Genomic DNA, 20,628 nt, shown 5'->3' on the forward strand with positions numbered 1-20,628 from the left:
TCATCACAATGGCCCACCCACAGAGCGGTGAAGATGGCAACAGCATGAGGAGTCAACATAATGGCCCAATCACGGAATGGTGAGAGTGGCAACCGCATGAGGAGTCAACACATTGGACCACTCACAGAATGGTGAGGGTGGCAACCGCATGAGGAGTCAACATAATGGCCCAATCACGGAATGGTGAGGGTGGCAACCGCATGAGGCGTCAACCTAGTGGCCCAGTCACAGAGTGGTGAGGGTGGCAACCGCATGGAGTCAACATAGTGGTCCAGTCACAGAGTGGTGAGGTGGCAATCGCATGAGGAGTTAACGTAGTGCTCCAGTCACAGAGTGGTGAGGGTGGCAACCGCACGAGGAGCCAAAACAGTGGCCCAATAACAGAGTGGGGAGGTAGGTGCAACAGCAGTAGCAGTAACAGAACAAGATGGTGGCTGGCAGCAGGAGAACATGGCAGCAGAGGCAGCAGGTGTGTGGCATCAGGCAGGTAGCAGCATCAGAATAGTGGCTGGAGAAGGTGGCCAGAGGAAACAAGTCTTTTTTCGCAATGTTTTGGTGCAGCACCCACAATGATCTAGTCTGATGCATCAGGCACTGGTGTGTGGAAATCCTAGCTGATCCATGCCTGATTCATCTTCACAAAGGTCAGTCACTAAAAATTTTGGGTGGAAAGGCGAGTTCTCTTTGGGGTAACTATGCCCCCCACCGCACTAAACACCCGCTCTGATGCCACACTACTGTCTGGGCATGAAAGCTTGAACAGGGCAAACTCAGCCAGTTTTAGTCACAAATCGAGTGACCACAACTGGCCAGGGATCATGGGGATCTTGGATCTGGTGTGGCAGGGTACAGTCCAAGTATGCCACCACCTGCTGGTTCAGGTTCTGTTCCATGTCTTGCTGTTGCTGCTGCTGCAAGTGCTCATTAGAGACTTCAGACTTAAGTTGTTGTTACTGCTCTGGCTCCCCCACCCCCCTCCAACAGCCATGGCAGTGGAACGTGAGCGAAGAGGGCCCCCCCAGTCAGACCTTTGTGAGGATGGGCGATGACGCACATAGGCAGCAGCCAACTGACTACATATGATGTCTCGATAGTAGATGAGTTTATCCTCCCTATCAGCGGGTGGAAAAAAGGCCCCCATTTTGGAGCAGTAGTGAGGGTCTAACATGGTGGAGAGCCAGTAGTCATCCCTCTGCTGAATGGTGATAATATGGATGTCACTACGCAAGCAACATAGCATGCATCTGGCAATTTGCACAAGAGACTCGGAGGGACTCCCTGCCTCCATCTCCACTGCATACTGCAATGTGGTGTTGAGGTCATCTGCCAGGTCTTCCCCATTACCCTCTAGCTGCTCATGTTCCTCCAGCTCCTCCTGCTCCTCTCCTGTCAGATAAGCCACCCATTTCTGTATACATAGCTTGTGCATGAATGTCCTTCTTCTCCGTCAGTTCAGCTACCACAGGGCTCAGGCGCCACGTCTCCTGATCCCTGGCCAGCCAGATTTATTAGCATCTGCTCCAGGGCATGAAGAAGTGGAATGATTTTGTTCAACCGGTAGTCCTGGCAACTGTCAAATTAAGTGGCCTTTTCAAAGGGCCTGAGCAGATGGCAGGTGTCACACGTCAAAGTTGCACAGGGGAGTACTCCTGTCCGTCAGGTGGAAACGTCGCATATCAGGCCATGTTGGGGAACGCTATTCTGTCTTTACTTCTAAAGGAGGGCGTGTTTTATAATGTAAGAGTGGCTGAAGAGCATGCACAGTTTCCTAGCTACAGTTGCAGGAAAAAGTATGTGAACCCTTTGGAATGATATGGATTTCTACACAAATTGGTCATAAAATGTGATCTGATCTTCATCTAAGTCACAACAATAGACAATCACAGTCTGCTTAAGCTAATAACACACAAAGAATTAAATGTTACCATGTTTTTATTGAACACACCATGTAAACATTCACAGTGTAGGTGGAAAAAGTATGTGAACCCTTGGATTTAATAACTGGTTGAACCTCCTTTGGCAGCAATAACTTCAACCAAACGTTTCCTGTAGTTGCAGATCAGACGCGCACAACGGTCAGGAGTAATTCTTGACCATTCCTCTTTACAGAACTGTTTCAGTTCAGCAATATTCTTGGAATGTCTAGTGTGAATCTCTTTCTTGAGGTCATGCCACAGCATCTCAATCGGGTTGAGGTCAGGACTCTGACTGGGCCACTCCAGAAGGCGTATTTTCTTCTGTTTAAGCCATTCTGTTGTTGATTTACTTCTATGCTTTGGGTCATTGTCCTGTTGCAACACCCATATTCTGTTGAGTTAGCTGTTGTCTTTAGCTGGTGGACAGATGGCCTTAAGTTCTCCTGCAAAATGTCTTGATAAACTTGGGAATTCATTTTTCCTTTGATGATAGCAATCCGTCCAGGCCCTGACGCAGCAACACAGGCCCAAACTATGATGCCCCCACCATCATATTTCACAGTTGGGATGAAGTTTTGATGTTGGTGTGCTGTGCCTCTTTTTCTCCACACATAGTGTTGTGTGTTTCTTCCAAACAACTCAACTTTGGTTTTATCTGTCCACAGAATATTTTGCCAGTACTGCTGTGGAACATCCAGGTGCTCTTGTGCAAACTGTAAACGTGCAGCAATGTTTTTTTTGGACAGCAGTAGCTTCCTCTGTGGTATCCTCCCATGAAATCCATTCTTGTTTAGTGTTTTACGTATCGTAGATTCGCTAACAGGGATGTTAGCATATGCCAGAGACTTTTGTAAGTCTTTAGCTGACATTCTAGGATTCTTCTTCACCTCATTGAGCAGTCTGCGCTGTGCTCTTGCAGTCATCTTTATAGGACGGCCACTCCTAGGAAGAGTAGCAGCAGTGCTGAACTTTCTCTATTTATAGACAATTTGTCTTACCGTGGACTGATGAACAGCAAGGCTTTTGGAGATACTTTTTTAACCCTTTCCAGCTTTATACAAGTCAACAATTCTTAATCGTAGTTCTTCTGAGAGCTCTTTTGTGCGAGGCATCATTCACATCAGGCAATGCTTCTTGTGAAAAGAAAACCCAGAACTGGTGTGTGTTTTTTATAGGGCAGGGCAGCTGTAACCAACATCTCCAATCTCATCTCATTGATTGGACTCCAGTTGGCTGACACCTCACTCCAATTAGCTTTTGGAGATGTCATTAGTCTAAGGGTTCACATACTTTTTCCACCTGCACTGTGAATGTTTACATGGTGTGTTCAATAAAAACATGGTAACATTGAATTCTTTGTGTGTTATTAGTTTAAGCAGACTGTGATTGTCTATTGTTGTGACTTAGATGAAGATCAGATCACATTTTATGACCAATTTATGCAGAAATCCATATAATTCCAAAGGGTTCACATACTTTTTCTTGCAACTGTATGTAAGGTATGTTTGGAGAAAAAAGGGGACAGAATGTCAAGAAAAGAACATCTCTCCGACCATTAAGCAGAGGGATGGATCAATCATAATTCTGTTGCAGTCAAGGGGAACATTTCACGGATAGAGGGAAGAATGGATTCAATGAAATTCCAGCTAATTCTGGAAGCAAACATAACACCATCTGTAAAAAAAACTGAAGTTGATAAGAGGATGGCTTCTACAAGTGGATAATGATCCTAAACAGACCTCAAAATTCACAATAGACCACCTCAAAAGTTGCAAGCTGGAGATTTTAACATGGTCCTCACAGTCCGCTGATCTGCACATCTTTGAAAACCTGTGGATAGACCTCAAAAGAGAAGTGCATGTAAGACGGCACAGGAATCTCACAGAATTTTTGCAAGGAAGGATAGATGAAAATCCCTCACACAAGAATTGAAAGACTCTTGACTGGCTACAAAAAGAGTTTACAAGCTGTGATACTTGCCAAAGGGGGGTGCCACTAGGTACCAATCATACAGGGTGCACAAAGTTTTGCTTTTGGGACGCTTTTTTTTGTTATTTTGAGAATGTAAAAGATGGAAATATTGTTTTTGCTTAAAGAGGACCTTTCACTAGAATAAAAAAATCTAAACGAAGCGTACAGACATGGAGAGCGGCGCCCAGGGATCTCCCTGCACTTACTATTATCCCTGGGCGCCGCTCCGTTCTCCCGGTATAGGCTCCGGTAGCTTCAGATTTTCGGCTCAACTGGGTGGAGCCTGCCAGCGTCTCCTTCTCCCAGGCTGTAGCGCTGGCCAATCGCAGCGCTCAGCTCATAGCCTGAGAGGTTTTTTTTTCTCTCAGGCTATGAGCTGAGCGCTGCGATTGGCCAGCACTCCAGCCTTGGAGAAGGAGACGCCGGCAGGCTCCTCCCAGTTGAGCTGAAGATCTAAAGCTACCGGAGCCTATACCGGGAGAATGGAGCGGCGCCCAGGGATAATAGTAAGTGCAGGGAGATCCCTGGGCACCGCTCTCCATGTCTGTATGCTTAGTTTATATTTTTTATTCTAGTGAAAGGTCCTCTTTAAAGAGGACCTTTCATTGGTCCAAACATTGTGAACTAAGTATCATGACATATACAGCGGCGCCCAGGGATCTCACTGCACTTACTATTATCCCTGGGCGCCGCTCCGTTCTCCCATTATGTCCTCCGGTATGTTCGGGGACTTGGTTATAGTAGGTGGAGACTTAGGGGACTTGGTTATAGTAGGCGGAGTCTTCCCTTGTTCTGCTGGGCGTCTCCTTCTCCTAGGCTGTAGCGCTGGCCAATCGCAGCGCAGAGCTCACAGCCTGGAAGGTTTTTTCTCCCAGGCTGTGAGCTCTGCGATGCGATTGGCCAGCGCTACAGCCTAGGAGAAGGAGACGCCCAGGTGAACAAGGGCAGAATCCGCTTACTATAACCAAGTCCCCGAACATACCGGAAGACATAACGGAAGAACGGAGCGGCGCCCAGGGATAATAGTAAGTGCAGTGAGATCCCTGGGCGCCGCTGTATATATCATGAAACTTAGTTCACAATGTTTGGACCGATGAAAGGTCCTCTTTAAAGGGGTTTTCTGGGATTTTAATATTTATGACCTATCCTCAGATCGGTAGGGGTTCAACACCATGAACCCCTGCTGATTAGCTTTTTGCAGAGAAGGCTGCGCTTGTGCAAGCGAATGGGAGTGCAGCATTCCCTTCATTGTTTACCTGCTTGCTGTCAACACTGCAGCAGCGAGCAGGTGTAATTACAAGAAGCCATCCCGTTCACTTCTATTGGGCGGCTCATTCCTATACACTTGAATAGGATGGCTTCATGTAATTATGTTGACGGTGGTGAGCAGGTAAACAATGTAGGGGAGGCAGCGCTCGCACAAGAGCAGCATTCTCTTATAACAGCTTATCTGCAGGGGTTCCGGGTGTTGGACCCCCGCGGATCTGATATTGATAACCTATCCTGCAGAGAGGTCATCAATATTAAAATACCAGAAAACCCCTTTAAAATACAAAGGGAATGTGTAATCTTTAACTTTATGCCTTTTGGAGAACATTTAATCTTCAACTTGCTTAACAGTTCACAGTAACAACAAACCAGGATTAGAGATGAGTGAAGTTTTAAAAAACAGCATAAGGAGTCAACATAGTGCCCCAGTCACAGAGTGGTGAAGGTGGCAACTGCATGAGGAGTCAACATAGTGGCCCAGTCACAGAGTGGTGAGGGTGGCAACCGCATGAGGATTCAATATAGAGCCCCAGTCAAACAATGTTGAGGGTGTCAACCGCATGAGGAGTCAACATAGTGGCCCAGTCACAGAGTGGTGAAGGGGCAACAGCATGTGAAGTCAACACAATGCCCCAGTCACAGCTTGGTAAAGGTTGCAACAGCATGTGAAGTCAACATAGTGGCACAGTCACAGAGTGGTGAGGGTGGCAACCGCATGAGGAGTCAACATAGTGGCCCATTCACATAGTGGTGAGGGTATCAACTGCATGAAGAGTCAACATAGTGGCCCATTCACAGACTAGGAGGGGTGGCAACCGCATGAGGAGTCAACATAGTGACCCAGTCACAGAGTAGGGAGGGTGGCAGCTGCATGAGGAATCAACACAATGGCTCAGTCACAGAGTGGTTAAGGTGACAACTGCATGAGAAGTTAACATAGTGGCCCAGTCACAGAATGGTGAGGGTGAAAACCGCATGAGGAGTCAACCTAGTGGCCCAGTCACAGAGTGGAGAGGGTGGCAACCGCATGAGGAGTCATCACAGTGGCCCAGTCACAGAGTGGTGAAGGTGGCAACCACATAATGAGTCAACATAGTAGCCCAGTCACATAGTTGGGAGGTTAGCAACCACATGAGGAGTCATCACAATGGCCCACCCACAGAGCGGTGAAGATGGCAACAGCATGAGGAGTCAACATAATGGCCCAATCACGGAATGGTGAGAGTGGCAACCGCATGAGGAGTCAACACATTGGACCACTCACAGAATGGTGAGGGTGGCAACCGCATGAGGAGTCAACATAATGGCCCAATCACGGAATGGTGAGGGTGGCAACCGCATGAGGCGTCAACCTAGTGGCCCAGTCACAGAGTGGTGAGGGTGGCAACCGCATGGAGTCAACATAGTGGCCCAGTCACAGAATGGTGAGGGTGAAAACCGCATGAGGAGTCAACCTAGTGGCCCAGTCACAGAGTGGAGAGGGTGGCAACCGCATGAGGAGTCATCACAGTGGCCCAGTCACAGAGTGGTGAAGGTGGCAACCACATAATGAGTCAACATAGTAGCCCAGTCACATAGTTGGGAGGTTAGCAACCACATGAGGAGTCATCACAATGGCCCACCCACAGAGCGGTGAAGATGGCAACAGCATGAGGAGTCAACATAATGGCCCAATCACGGAATGGTGAGAGTGGCAACCGCATGAGGAGTCAACACATTGGACCACTCACAGAATGGTGAGGGTGGCAACCGCATGAGGAGTCAACATAATGGCCCAATCACGGAATGGTGAGGGTGGCAACCGCATGAGGCGTCAACCTAGTGGCCCAGTCACAGAGTGGTGAGGGTGGCAACCGCATGGAGTCAACATAGTGGTCCAGTCACAGAGTGGTGAGGTGGCAATCGCATGAGGAGTTAACGTAGTGCTCCAGTCACAGAGTGGTGAGGGTGGCAACCGCACGAGGAGCCAAAACAGTGGCCCAATAACAGAGTGGGGAGGTAGGTGCAACAGCAGTAGCAGTAACAGAACAAGATGGTGGCTGGCAGCAGGAGAACATGGCAGCAGAGGCAGCAGGTGTGTGGCATCAGGCAGGTAGCAGCATCAGAATAGTGGCTGGAGAAGGTGGCCAGAGGAAACAAGTCTTTTTTCGCAATGTTTTGGTGCAGCACCCACAATGATCTAGTCTGATGCATCAGGCACTGGTGTGTGGAAATCCTAGCTGATCCATGCCTGATTCATCTTCACAAAGGTCAGTCACTAAAAATTTTGGGTGGAAAGGCGAGTTCTCTTTGGGGTAACTATGCCCCCCACCGCACTAAACACCCGCTCTGATGCCACACTACTGTCTGGGCATGAAAGCTTGAACAGGGCAAACTCAGCCAGTTTTAGTCACAAATCGAGTGACCACAACTGGCCAGGGATCATGGGGATCTTGGATCTGGTGTGGCAGGGTACAGTCCAAGTATGCCACCACCTGCTGGTTCAGGTTCTGTTCCATGTCTTGCTGTTGCTGCTGCTGCAAGTGCTCATTAGAGACTTCAGACTTAAGTTGTTGTTACTGCTCTGGCTCCCCCACCCCCCTCCAACAGCCATGGCAGTGGAACGTGAGCGAAGAGGGCCCCCCCAGTCAGACCTTTGTGAGGATGGGCGATGACGCACATAGGCAGCAGCCAACTGACTACATATGATGTCTCGATAGTAGATGAGTTTATCCTCCCTATCAGCGGGTGGAAAAAAGGCCCCCATTTTGGAGCAGTAGTGAGGGTCTAACATGGTGGAGAGCCAGTAGTCATCCCTCTGCTGAATGGTGATAATATGGATGTCACTACGCAAGCAACATAGCATGCATCTGGCAATTTGCACAAGAGACTCGGAGGGACTCCCTGCCTCCATCTCCACTGCATACTGCAATGTGGTGTTGAGGTCATCTGCCAGGTCTTCCCCATTACCCTCTAGCTGCTCATGTTCCTCCAGCTCCTCCTGCTCCTCTCCTGTCAGATAAGCCACCCATTTCTGTATACATAGCTTGTGCATGAATGTCCTTCTTCTCCGTCAGTTCAGCTACCACAGGGCTCAGGCGCCACGTCTCCTGATCCCTGGCCAGCCAGATTTATTAGCATCTGCTCCAGGGCATGAAGAAGTGGAATGATTTTGTTCAACCGGTAGTCCTGGCAACTGTCAAATTAAGTGGCCTTTTCAAAGGGCCTGAGCAGATGGCAGGTGTCACACGTCAAAGTTGCACAGGGGAGTACTCCTGTCCGTCAGGTGGAAACGTCGCATATCAGGCCATGTTGGGGAACGCTATTCTGTCTTTACTTCTAAAGGAGGGCGTGTTTTATAATGTAAGAGTGGCTGAAGAGCATGCACAGTTTCCTAGCTACAGTTGCAGGAAAAAGTATGTGAACCCTTTGGAATGATATGGATTTCTACACAAATTGGTCATAAAATGTGATCTGATCTTCATCTAAGTCACAACAATAGACAATCACAGTCTGCTTAAGCTAATAACACACAAAGAATTAAATGTTACCATGTTTTTATTGAACACACCATGTAAACATTCACAGTGTAGGTGGAAAAAGTATGTGAACCCTTGGATTTAATAACTGGTTGAACCTCCTTTGGCAGCAATAACTTCAACCAAACGTTTCCTGTAGTTGCAGATCAGACGCGCACAACGGTCAGGAGTAATTCTTGACCATTCCTCTTTACAGAACTGTTTCAGTTCAGCAATATTCTTGGAATGTCTAGTGTGAATCTCTTTCTTGAGGTCATGCCACAGCATCTCAATCGGGTTGAGGTCAGGACTCTGACTGGGCCACTCCAGAAGGCGTATTTTCTTCTGTTTAAGCCATTCTGTTGTTGATTTACTTCTATGCTTTGGGTCATTGTCCTGTTGCAACACCCATATTCTGTTGAGCTTTAGCTGGTGGACAGATGGCCTTAAGTTCTCCTGCAAAATGTCTTGATAAACTTGGGAATTCATTTTTCCTTTGATGATAGCAATCCGTCCAGGCCCTGACGCAGCAACGCAGGCCCAAACTATGATGCCCCCACCATCATATTTCACAGTTGGGATGAAGTTTTGATGTTGGTGTGCTGTGCCTCTTTTTCTCCACACATAGTGTTGTGTGTTTCTTCCAAACAACTCAACTTTGGTTTTATCTGTCCACAGAATATTTTGCCAGTACTGCTGTGGAACATCCAGGTGCTCTTGTGCAAACTGTAAACGTGCAGCAATGTTTTTTTTGGACAGCAGTGGCTTCCTCTGTGGTATCCTCCCATGAAATCCATTCTTGTTTAGTGTTTTACGTATCGTAGATTCGTTAACAGGGATGTTAGCATATGCCAGAGACTTTTGTAAGTCTTTAGCTGACATTCTAGGATTCTTCTTCACCTCATTGAGCAGTCTGCGCTGTGCTCTTGCAGTCATCTTTACAGGATGGCCACTCCTAGGAAGAGTAGCAGCAGTGCTGAACTTTCTCTATTTATAGACAATTTGTCTTACCGTGGACTGATGAACAGCAAGGCTTTTGGAGATACTTTTTTTTAACCCTTTCCAGCTTTATTGATTGGACTCCAGTTGGCTGACACCTCACTCCAATTAGCTTTTGGAGATGTCATTAGTCTAGGGGTTCACATACTTTTTCCACCTGCACTGTGAATGTTTACATGGTGTGTTCAATAAAAACATGGTAACATTGAATTCTTTGTGTGTTATTAGTTTAAGCAGACTGTGATTGTCTATTGTTGTGACTTAGATGAAGATCAGATCACATTTTATGACCAATTTATGCAGAAATACATATAATTCCAAAGGGTTCACATACTTTTTCTTGCAACTGTATTTTCAGGATGTCTTGCAGTTGGGTGGAAGACTTCATGTGCCCCCTTCATGGTAAAACTGCCCAGATGTGCCCCCTTCTCAGTAGTAATGGTCACATGTGCCCTCTTCACATTAATAATGCTCACATGTGCCCTCTTTACAGTAGTAATGCTCACATGTGCCCCCTTCACAGTTGTAATGCCCACATGTGCCCCCTTCTCAGTAGTAATGCCCACATGTGCACCCTTCACTGTAATAATGCTCACATGTGCCCCCTTTACAGTAGTAATGCTCACATGTGCCCCCTTCACAGTAGTAATGCTCACATGTGCCCCCTTCACAGTAGTAATGCTTACATGCGACCTGTACCTGCGCCAGTTTGCACATTTACTCCTGGATGTTTTGATGAAAATATAATACAATTGATTCAAAATCATAAACACGAGTCCCGTGGTCTATCTTGATTATACTCCCCTGTGCATGGCCTGGCACTTCTGTCTGACATACTGTTAGATCAGATAAATAAATGAGAAGGAAATTAAAACACCCCAAAAAAGACTGTAATTTTCTCACTTCACCACACAACAGCTAATAAGCCCTTTTTTCCCACTAATACACACAAAAAAAAGGCTTAAGAACATATAACTGCACCGCTGAAAGGCAAATAGGCCCTCATTTTTTTCCACTTATGCATGCCACAGAAGGCTTTAAAACATATAACTGCACCGCTGAACGGCAAATATATATTTTTTTGCCACTATTACACGACAAAAAGGGCTTTAGAACATATAGCTGCACCGCTGAACGGCAAATAGGCCCCTATTTTTTTCCACTTGTACATGCCACAAAAGGATTTAGAACATATAACTGCACCGTTGAACGGCAAATATATTTTTCTTTTGCCACTATTACACGACAAAAAGTGCTTTTGAACATATAACTGCACCGCTGAACGGCAAATATATTTTTCTTTTGCCATTAATACATGCCACAAAAGGCTTTTGAACATATAACTGCTCCGCTAAATGGCAGATAAATTTTACTTTTGCCAGTAATACATGCCACAAAAGGATTTAGAACATATAACTGCACCGTTGAACGGCAAATATATTTTTCTTTTGCCACTATTACACAACAAAAAGTGCTTTTGAACATATAACTGCACCGCTGAACGGCAAATATATTTTTCTTTTGCCATTAATACATGCCACAAAAGGCTTTCGAACATATAACTGCTCCGCTAAATGGCAGATAAATTTTACTTTTGCCAGTAATACATGCCACAAAAGGCTTCAGAACATATAACTGCACCATTGGATGGCAAATAGGCCCTTATTTTTTTCCACTTATACATGACACAAAAGGCTTAAGGCCTCTTTCACACTTGCGTTGTTGGGATCCGGCATGCACTTCCGTTGCCGGAGGTGCCCGCCGGATCCGGAAAAACGCAAGTGTACTGAAAGCATTTGAAGACGGAACCGTCTTCCAAATGCTTTCAGTGTTACTATGGCACCCAGGACGCTATTAAAGTCCTGGTTGCCATAGTAGGAGCGGGGAGCGGGGGAGCGGTATACTTACAGTCCGTGCGGCTCCCGGGGCGCTCCAGAATGACGTCAGAGCGCCCCATGCGCATGGATGACGTGATCCATGCGATCACGTGATCCATGCGCTTGGGGCGCCCTGACATCACTCTGGAGCGCCCGGGGAGCCGCACGGACGGTAAGTATACTGCTCCCCCGCTCCCCACTACACTTTACCATGGCTGCCAGGACTTTAGCGTCCCGGCAGCCATGGTAACCATTCATAAAAAGCTAAATGTCGGCTCCGGCAATGCGCCGAAACGACGTTTAGCTTAAGGCCGGATCCGGATCAATGCCTTCCAATGGGCATTAATTCCGGATCCGGCCTTGCGGCAAGTGTTCCGGATTTTTGGCCGGAGCAAAAAGCGCAGCATGCTGCGGTATTTTCTCCGGCCAAAAAACGTTCCGTTCCGGAACTGAAGACATCCTGATGCATCCTGAACGGATTTCTCTCCATTCAGAATGCATTAGGATAATCCTGATCAGGATTCTTCCGGCATAGAGCCCCGACGACGGAACTCTATGCCGGAAGACAATAACGCAGGTGTGAAAGAGCCCTTAGAGCATATAACTGCACCGCTGAACGGCAAATATATTTTTATTTTGCCACTATTACACGACAAAAAGGACTTTAGAACATATAACTGCACCGCTGAACGGCAAATATATTTTTCTTTTGCCACTAATACACGCCACAAAAGGCTTTAGAGCAGTGGTGCCCAACCTACGGCCCGCGGGCCACAACCGGCCCGCGAAGCTGTGTGATCCGGCCCGCGCAGTGACGGGAGGCGGAGCTTGCGCCCAGCTAGAGAAGCAGAAGAAGGTACACTCCGGGGCGGCTGCAGTGGCGCAGTACAGAAAGCCTGGACGCAAATCAGGGAACGAATGTGAGTAGTAAATCATTTCTGTGACTGTAGGGTGTTGTGTGTGTGTGGACTCTGCAGGGTGCGTTGTGTGTGAGGACTCAGCGCATCTCTTACTGCTGTCATTCACGTGGGTAGTTGCTTGCAGTGCTGGGCTCCTACTGTGCAGAGGGCTGTACCTTGTGACCGGACTGTACAGGAGGAAGGAAGGGCTGACTCTTAATGGCGGGCACAGGCGGGCAGTGTGGTTTCAGGAGGGCTGCCCCTGTAAGTGTGGCTGGTTCCTTAGTGAGGACAGTTGGGATATCGTGAAGGGCCAGTGGAGTCCATGTGGCAGGGGTCCAGCAGTACATGACTTTGAGGGGTAAGAAGGGAACCCCTCCTTGTTGTTTGGGAAGGCCAGGACATGAGTGGTGTTCATTGGTCTTGGTTGGAATTAGTGTCCGGTAGCGGTGGTCTGCGCTGTGACTGGCAGTAGATAGAGTGCCCCCTTCACAGTAATAAAGCTCACATGTGCCCCCTTCACAGTAATAAAGCTCACATGTGCCCCCAGCACAGTAGTAATGCTCACATGTGCCCCCTTCACAGTAGTAATGCTCACATGTGCCTCCTTCACAGTAGTAATGCTCACATGTGTCCCCTTCCCAGTAGTAATGCTCACATATGCTTCCTTTACAGTTGTAATGCTCACATGTGCCCCCTTCATGGTAAAAATGCCCAGATGTGCCCCCTTCTTAGTAGTAATGGTCACATGTGCCCTCTTCACATTAATAATGCTCACATGTGCCCCCTTTACAGTAGTAATGCTCACATGTGCCCCCTTCACAGTAGTAATGCTCACATGTGCCTCCTTCATGGTAAAAATGCCCAGATGTGCCCCCTTCTCAGTAGTAATGGTCACATGTGGCCTCTTCACATTAATAATGCTCACATGTGCCCCCTTTACAGTAGTAATGCTCACATGTGTCCCCTTCACAGTAGTAATGCCCACATGTGCACCCTTCACAGTAATAATGCTCACATGTGCCCCCTTTACAGTAGTAATGCTCACATGTGCCCCCTTCACAGTAATAATGCTCATATGTGCCCCCTTCACAGTAGTAATGCTCACATGTGCCCCCTTTATGGTAAAAATGCCCAGATGTTCCCCCTTCTCAGTAGTAATGGTCACATGTGCCCTCTTCATATTAATAATGCTCACATGTGCCCCCTTCACAGTAGTAATGCCCACATGTGCACCCTTCACAGTAATAATGCTCACATGAGCCCCCTTTACAATAGTAATGCTCACATGTGCCCCCTTCTCAGTAGTAATGCCCACATGTGCACCCTTCACAGTAATAATGTTTACATGTGCCCCCTTTACAGTAGTAATGCTCACATGTGCCCCTTCACAGTAGTAATGCCCACATGTGCACCCTTCACAGTAATAATGCTCACATGTGCACCCTTCACAGTAATAATGCTCACATGTGCCCCTTTACAGTAGTAATGCTCACATGTGCCCCCTTCACAGTAGTAATGCCCACATGTGCACCCTTCACAGTAATAATGCTCACATGTGACCCCCTTTACAGTAGTAATGCTCACGTGCCCCCTTCACAGTAGTAATGCTCACATGTGCCCCCTTCACAGTAGTAATGCTCACATGTGCCCCCTTCACAGTAGTAATGCTCACATGTGCCCTCTTCACAGTAAAAATGCCCAGATGTGTCCCTTCACAGAAAAAATGCCCAGATATTTGCCCCTTCACAATAGTAATGCTCACACGTGCCCCCTCACAGTAAAAATGCCCAGATATTTGCCCCTTCAAAGTGGTAATGCTCACATGTGCCCCCTTCACAGTGGTAATGCCCAGATGTGCCCCCTTTACAGTAGTAATGCCCAGATATGCCCCCTTCACAGTAGTAATGCTCACATGTGCCCCCTTCACACGGGCGAGAAATACGGTATAAATGAGAACGTGAGCACCCTAAAATCTGTAGTAGCAAGCTGCAATTTTACCCCAATTGCACAATTAGGGATTAAAGAATTGAATTACGTGAAAAACAATGTAAACACCCTAAAATATGTAGTATCAGGCCGCAATTTCACCTCAGAATCAAGGATGAATGGATGTACTCATATATAAAAAAAATGTGAACACCCCAAAATTTGTAGTATCAGGCCACAGTTTCACCCTAATTACACAATATGTAAAAAAAAAAGTAAAAACCCTAAAATTTATAGTATCCGGTCCCAATTTCACCCCCGAAACAAGGATGAATGGATGTACTTATATATAAAAGAACATGAGCATTCTAAAATCTGTAGTATCAGGCCGCAATTTTACAATTAGGGATTAAAGAATTGAATTATGTGAAAAAGAACGTGACCACCATAAAATATGTAGTATCAGGCAGCAATTTCACCCCAGAATCAAGGATGAATGGATGTACACATACATATATACTGTATATTGTGACAACCCGGGCGTCAGTTAGCTCTCCAGGATCGCCGTCTTCTCCGCTTAGACGGTTGGCACACCTCAAGAAGCCACTCCAACACTGCAGATTTGGGTGCAAACTGGCCACGGCCAGCTTTATTATCACTTTTACAGCAGACCGAAACATAAAGCATAAACATAAAACCTTGGCCATCTGGCCACTGACTATACAGAAGTTCTCCCTCTCTATCAGGATCTGGGTCTACCACCTAGCTCCCCAAAACACAGCACCGTGCTTACCCCACACAGGGTCAGAGGGTCCCGGCTCTCACAGGCCTTGGCGCAGCCTGCTCTTTCCCCAGACAGAGAGCCCTGATTGAAGAGCTCAGCCCACATTTACCTGAGCTCCTCAGCTGGCTGCTAATTCTCTTAATTACCAGCCTAGCTGCTACAGACAGTAGGAAAAACCTATTTTCCCAGCCTTTCCTGTTCTTACCCAGGCTCCTCTGGGTGGGATACACCATTTCAATGGCCTTGATATGGCCCTCTGGCAGCACCACTGCCACTATATATATATATATATATATATATATAGTTTGGACACACCTTCTCATTCAAAGAGTTTTCTTCATTTTCATGACTATGAAGGCATCAAAACTATGAATTAACACATGTGGAATTATATACATAACATACAAGTGTGAAACAACTGAAAATATGTCATATTCTTCAAAGTAGCCACCTTTTGCTTTGATTACTGCTTTGCACACTCTTGGCATTCTCTTGATGAGCTTCAAGAGGTAGTCCCCTGAAATGGTCTTCCAACAGCCTTGAAGGAGTTCCCAGAGATGCTTAGCACTTGTTGGCCCTTTTGCCTTCACTCTGCGGTCCAGCTCACCCCAAACCATCTTGATTGGGTACAGGTCCGGTGACTGTGGAGGCCAGGTCATCTGGCGCAGAACCCCATTACTCTTCTTCATGGTCAAATAGCCCTTACTTTCAAAGTTTTCCCAATTTTTCGGCTGACTGACTGACCTTCATTTCTTAAAGTAATGATAGCCACTCGTTTTTCTTTACTTAGCTGCTTTTTTCTTGCCATAATACAAATTCTAACAGTCTATTCAGTAGGACTATCAGCTGTGTATCCACCTGACTTCTCCTCAACGCAACTGATGGTTCCAACCCCATTTATAAGGCAAGAAATCCCACTTATTAACCTGACAGGGCACACCTGTGAAGTGAAAACCATTTCAGAGGACTACCTCTTGAAGCTCATCAAGAGAATGCCAAGAGTGTGCAAAGCAGTAATCAAAGCAAAAGGTGGCTACTTTGAAGAACCTAGAATATGACATATTTTCAGTTGTTTCACACTTGTTTGTTATGTATATAATTCCACATGTGTTAATTCATAGTTTTGATTCCTTCAGTGTGAATCTACAATTTTCATAGTCATGAAAATAAAGAAAACTCTTTGAATGAGAAGGTGTGTCCAAACTTTTGGTCTGTACTGTATATATATATATATATATATATATATATATATATATAGACTGCAATTTCATCCCATTTACTCAATTAAGGATTAACAGATTTTCTTATGTTTAAAATAACAAAAACACCCTACATTCTGTAGTATCAGACCGTAATTTCATCCCAGAATCAAGGATGAATGGATGTACTTATATATAAAAGAAAACCTAAACACCCAAACATTTGTAGTATCAGACCACAATTTTACCCCAATTACACAATTAAGGATTACATAGTAACATATTTTATAAGTCCAAAAAAAGACATCTGTCCATCCAGTTATTCTCCAAGTTGATCCAGAGAAAGGCAAAAAAAACTCCTGGGAGGTAGAAGCCAATTGTCCCCACTTAAGAGGAAAAACATTCCTTCCCAACTCCAATCAGGCAATCAGAATAACTCCCTGGATCAACGACCCATCTCTAGTAGCTATAGCCTGTAATATTATTCCAGAAATACATCCAGGCTCAGCTTGAACTCTATTAGTGAACTCACCATCACCACCTCCTCAGGCAGAAAGTTCCATAGTCTCACTGCTCTTACCATAAAGAATCCTCTTCTATGTTTGTGTACAAACCTTCTTTCCTCCAGACGCAGAGGATGTCCTCTCGTCACAGTCCTGGGGATAAATAGATGATGGGAGAGATCTTTGTACTGACCCCTGATATATTTATACATAGTTATTAGATCTCCCCTCAGTCGACCTTTACCTGTACAGTACAGCAGCGGCGGCACAAAGCACACAGCGTCATAGCAACCAATGACGCCGTGCGCTCCTGCACTCAGCAGGAATCCAGGCCGTTATCTCACGGTCCATGTTCCACTGACGTGTGCATGAGGCTTTAACCCCTTAGGGACCGGGCTAATTTTCACCTTAAGGACCAGGCCATTTTTTGCAAATCTGACCAGTGTCACTTTATGTGGTGATAGCTTTAAACCACTTTAACTTATCCAAGCCATTCTGAGATAGTTTTTTCATCACATATTGTACTTCATGACACTGGTAGAATGGAGTAAAAAAAAAAATAATTTTTATTTATTAAAAAAATACCAAATTTACCAAAAATTGGGAGAAATTTGCAAATTTCCAAGTTTCAATTTCTCTACTTCTATAATACATAGTAATACATACCAAAATAGTTATTACTTTACATTACCCATATGTCTACTTCATGTTTGGATCATTTTGGGAATTACATTTTATTTTTTGGGGATGTTACAAGGCTTAGAAGTTTAGAAGCAAATCTTGAAATTCAAAAACCCACTTTTTAAGGACTAGTTCAGGTCTGAAGTCACTTTGTGAGGCTTACTTAATAGAAACTGTAACGGGGCCCTTATAACCCAAATGAGTAGCTCTGTACTGTCACAAGATCATGCCATTCGGACATCCAGAACCATGCAATCCTAATGTCCCTTTTTCCTCAGAGAAGACACCACACACCTCTGGTTCATGTGAACTCAGAACATAAACTGATTTATTGAGGTAAAACAACAGTTTTGATATCCCCCTCCCAAAGATGTGAGGGATAACAACATTTTTGAATCCCCCCTCTCTCATGGCTGGTCACATGACATTATCACATTCCATTGCCCTTATAAGGCTTTACAGGTAAACAACTTTAAGTACAGGTGTGGCTCTTTCACAATTGCGTTGTCCGGATCCTTGCGGCAAGTGTTCAGGATTTTTGTCCGGAGCAAAAAGCGCAGCATGCTGCTGTATTTTCTCCAGCCAAAAAACGTTCTGGTCCGGAACTGAAGACATCCTGATGCATCCTGAATGGATTTCTCTCCATTCAGAATGCATGGGGATAATCCTGATCAGGATTCTTCCGGCATAGAGCCCCGACGACGGAACTCTATGCCGGAACAGAACAACGCAAGTGTGAAAGAGCCCTTAATCTGTTGTTGCCGGGCAGAGTCTGCACAGGGGATGGTGGACACAGTTACAGCCATCATTCTGCATAGGGGAAGAGATGATAGGATTTCTGCACAGTTCATGACACACAACCATGGCACTTGCTCTCCTGATGTAACAATACTCCCCCCCTTTGTCCAAAGGACCGGCAGCCCCGGCCAGATCCTAACGGGTCAGCTAGGGGCTGTCTGGGAAGATCAGCATTGTTCAGTTCTCGAGCTCCAGTTGCCGGGACAGACCATCAGCATTCACGTTCTGCTTCCCTGGTCGGTACTGAACCCTGAAGTCATAGGGCTGCAGGGCAAGGCTCCATCTCAAGAGTCGGCCATTGTCCCCAGAGACACGGTGAAGCCATACAAGAGGGTTGTGGTCAGTGAGCACCGTGAAGGACTGCCCATACAGATCAGGCTGAAACTTTTTGAGGGCCCAGACCAGAGCCAGACACTCCTTCTCCACGGCTGCATATCCTACCTCCCGAGGTAACATCTTGCGGCTAATGTACATCACCGGGTGCTCATGGCCATCGTCCCCCACTTGGCTTAGTACTGCTCCAAGTCCAAAAGCAGAGGTATCTGTGTGAACACAAAACCGTTTAGTGGGGTCAGGTGCAGTCAGTACGGCTGCAGTAACCAGAGCGTGTTTGAGTTTCTGGAAGGCAGCTTCACACCCTGGAGACCACAGGACTTGTTTAGGCAGAGTTTTCTTTGTCAGGTCAGTCAGGAGCTTGGCTATTGAGCTGTGCTCGGGAACAAATTTGCAGTAATAGCCAGCGGTACCCAGGAACACTAAGACCTGGGTCTTGGTGCGGGGGGTGGGCCATCAGGCAACTGCCTCTATCTTTGCCGGCTCTGGACACTGGCACCCACTACCCACTCAGTGCCCGAGGTATGGGACTTCCGCTACCCCAATTACACATTTGTCGGGCCTGAGGGTGAGTCCCACTGCCTGCATGCGGTCCAATACAATACCCAAGTGGTCCAAGTGTTCCTCCCAGGTATTGCTGTAGATAGCAATGTCATCCAGGTATGCGCAGGATGGCCATCTAGGAGCCTATCTATCATCCGCTGGAACGTTGCTGGTGCGTTCTTCATCCCAAACGGCATCACCTTAAACTGGTACAGGCCAAAGGGGGTGACGAACGCCGACTTCAGAATAGTCTCCGGGTCCAGATGAATCTGCCAGTACCCCTTGCAGAGATCTAAGGTGGTGAGGAACTTGCCCCGAGCAATGTGGTCTAACAACTCATCGATACGGGGCATGGGGTAGGCATCAGTCATGGTCCGGTCATTCAGCCTCCGGTAGTCCATGCAAAAACGGGTTGTCCCATCTTTCTTAGGTACGAGGACTACCGGAGAAGCCCAGGGGCTCTCAGATGCCTCGATGATCCCTAAATCAAGCATCTCTCTAATCTCTTGCCTCATCCCTGCTCTAACGGTCTCTGGTACCCTATAAGCGTCTTGCTTGAGGGGAGGCTGCCCTGGGGTTTCTACATGGTGCATGTCTAGATCTGTGACTCCTGGGATCATCGAGAACAGGTCCCTATGTCAGGCTAGTACTTCTCTGACCTGCCTCTGCCGGATATCCCCTAACTGCTTGGATATCTGTATGCCCTTTATCCCTATTCGGGGTCCCCCCTGTCTGGGGATTTCGGGAAGTGGTAGCTGCTCAGTGTCGTCAGCTTCAGGGGCACAGATGGCAGCTACCTCCCCTGCCCTCTCATCGTATGCCTTTAACATGTTCACATGAAAGGTTCGTTGAATCCTCTGAACACTTGGCCATCAGGTACGTTGTGTCACAGAGCTGCTTTACCACCCGATAAGGTCCTTGCCTTTTGGCTTGAAGCTTATCCGTCCTTACCGGTTTTAGTGCGAGCACTTTCTGCTCTACTGATAGAATACGGCTCTGAGCGGTACGATTGTACCAAACTCTTTGTCGACTCTGGGTTGCCCGAAGGTTCGCCGCCACAGAGGCAGTTAGCTCCGTCAGCCGGTCCCTGAGATTGAAGACATACTGATTTAGTGGGGTTCCTTCCTCCTCCCTGTCTCCCTCCGAGTGGTCTCGAACCAAATCTAGGGGTCCTCTAACTATTCTCCCGTACAAAAGCTTGAAGGGAGAAAACCCAGTAGACTCCTGCAGCACCTCCCTGTAAGCGAACAAAAGATGGGGCAGGAACCTCTACCAGTCCCGGTACTGCAGGGCGAATGTCCGAAGCATTTGCTTCAGGGTCCCATTGAAGCGCTCACAGAGACTATTGGTCTGGGGGTGATAGGGGGATGTACGCAGACTGTGGATCTTACACAGATCCCATACCTACCAGGTCAGTTTAGCACAGAACT

This window comes from Bufo bufo, chromosome 8 (assembly GCF_905171765.1).
Source record: "Bufo bufo chromosome 8, aBufBuf1.1, whole genome shotgun sequence".
NCBI classification, from domain to species: domain Eukaryota; kingdom Metazoa; phylum Chordata; class Amphibia; order Anura; family Bufonidae; genus Bufo; species Bufo bufo.